This window comes from Diospyros lotus, chromosome 9, assembly GCF_014633365.1.
Source record: "Diospyros lotus cultivar Yz01 chromosome 9, ASM1463336v1, whole genome shotgun sequence".
In the NCBI taxonomy this organism is placed as follows: Eukaryota; Viridiplantae; Streptophyta; class Magnoliopsida; order Ericales; family Ebenaceae; genus Diospyros; species Diospyros lotus.
This window is the reverse complement of record NC_068346.1, coordinates 12,323,093-12,325,841: the sequence shown is the minus strand read 5'-3', so window position 1 is coordinate 12,325,841 and position 2,749 is coordinate 12,323,093.

Below are 2,749 nucleotides of genomic sequence, written 5' to 3'. Positions count from 1 at the left end.
AAGATGAGGTATAAGAATTTGTATCAAATACTTTTTTTTTTAAATTCTTACTTAAATTAAGTTGTTAAGGTATTTAAAGCGAGATTAATAGTTATGGAGATAGATAAGGAGAAAGGGCAAAACGCGTAACATAGAGAAATTAAAAAATGGAAAGATGAGGCAAAGGGCTTTTTATTTCTTTTTATTAATCATAATATATTTATATATATATATTAAATTAACATAAGAGAGATAAAAACTAATATATTATATATAACATATATTTATATAAAAAAGAGAAAGAAAGAGTAATATATTATATATGAGTAATGATGTTCTTCTCTAGTAAAGATAAACAGTAATCTATGTAGAAGTCAGTCACATGCTAGTGTTTGATTAAAAAAGATGGAAGGATATTTAATAAATTTTATTATAATACTAATAAAAATTGATATATGACCAGGGCCACATAAATTATTGTTATTTTTTTATTGAAGATAAATAGTATTATTCATTATATATAATATATACGTTCACATGGGAGAGAGAGAAAGAGAGAGTTAGAGGAGCGCACATCATTTCCTCTCTTTTATGTATAAATATATAATATAATATACATACAGTCAATCCATTCACATCTTAAATTTAAAATTCTTTGCTTGGTTTCACTTTAAAATTTTATAGGCTCGTCTGCCTGCCACTTGCTCTTTCTTTCTTTTTTTTTTTAATATAAAATACATAATATATTACAAATTATATGAAGGCAACTTCACGTGTTTTCATTTCAATTTCTTTTTTATATAATATATAATATATCTTAATAACATATTATGTATATATATATATCCATATTCATCCCACGCACTTTAATTAAAAAGAGGCTGTATATTATTAGGCTTCTACTCTGCCTTCTTCAATTATAATAAATAATATATATATATATTTACTTTTGTAAGTTGCACACCCATAATTTAATCTCCCTGCTGCCCCTACCCTACTCTCCTCTTTTTACTTCTTTTATATTAATATAATATAATATTATATATTCTAATCCAACTTGTCAGGCGCATTATTGCGCCGACACTACGAGTCAAATTTTGTTCACCCCTTTCAAGGGGTTGAATATCACCCTCACAACTTTTGCGAGGATGATGAGTGACGAAACGACATGCCACCCAAAATAACATGTCGTTTCGTTACTCATTAAGTTGTGAGAGTGATGTTCACCCCGTAAAAGTAGGTGAACAAATTCGCACTCTGACACTACTATCACGTTTCAATTATTTTTTTGTTTTTTAAATATGACAACCATCCATATATCATGTGTGATGAGTGCGAAGTTATTTAGCTTGGGTGACTTTACTTGGGAATAAAAACGTTATTTTGATTTTTTTTTTTTATTTATTATCCTATTTCTCTCTCCTTTTTTCTTGTCGTCGACTCACCAATCGTTGCCTCACCTTCTCTTTATTTTCTCCCATTACATCATCGTCGCTACCTCTTAGACCCACAACATTACCTCGTCACCTTGACCTTTTTACTCATCTCGTTTCTCTCTTTTTTCTTTTTTCACTTGTCATCTCTAATTCACCGCCTTACCAATGGGTTGAGAAATGGTGATGGGTAAGCGACGCTCGACCGACGAGTAGGCAACGAGAGAAAGAAGAGAACAATGAGATAGTAAATAACAAAAGAGATTAAAACGATATTTTTACCCTAAAACGATGTGACCTAGGGTGAACAAAATCACACTCATGTGTGACTATATTCATTTTCTTTCTTTTTAATATATATTATATTATATAATATATCATATATATATATATACAAGATAATGCCCACCTACGTGGCCTCCACTTTTAAATCTCTAATTATAATTCTCTTCACTCAATTTATAATTGCCAGCATCACGAGTGTATAGTGTGCTTCGCCAGTCCCACTTTCAATTTTTTTTTAATTAATTAAATAATCTCCTACTTTATTAATTTTTTTAATATAATATAAATATATATATAACTATTACACACGTAACATTATATAAGAATTAACACATGACTAAAACAATTATCATAATTAATAGCTTACTAAAATATCATTAACTATTTAATAATATTTTTTTTATCAACCATTAACACACAATAGTAATTTAGTCTCCGTTAACTTTTAATGAAAGAAATATAGTCATTTTACTTAAAAATGACAAAATAGTCATTTTGACAACCGACACATTATAAAATATTGACAAATCTCATTATGCACCAAAAATACGTCATTAGGGCTTGATGGACCTAAGATTTTAAAATTTTTATTATTTACACTTAAGTCCCTAAATTTTTACAAAATTATAAAATGTACCCTGAAAATTGATTTATATAAAATTGCACACGCAATTATGATTGATTATAAACATGCATATTCCATCTTCAAACATCAAATATAATGGCTTAAAATCATTAATTAATAAAAATGTGCAACTCATGTAAAAATATCATAGAGTAACCTAAACTCATTTATTGGGTTATTACATTTTTACTAGACTTGCCTCACCAGTGCACTCATCCCGACCAAACCCGTTTATTGAGTTGTTAGATTTTCACTAGACTTGCCTCACCAATGCACTCATCTCGACCTTTATAAAGATTTACATGGTGAGAAAAAGACAAAGACACATCCATTTCAATACAAACTTTCGCATAACCCATTTGAGACCGATATTCAATTGTAAAATCTACATGGATCAATTTGATAAGGGCACTAGCAACAGTAGTAA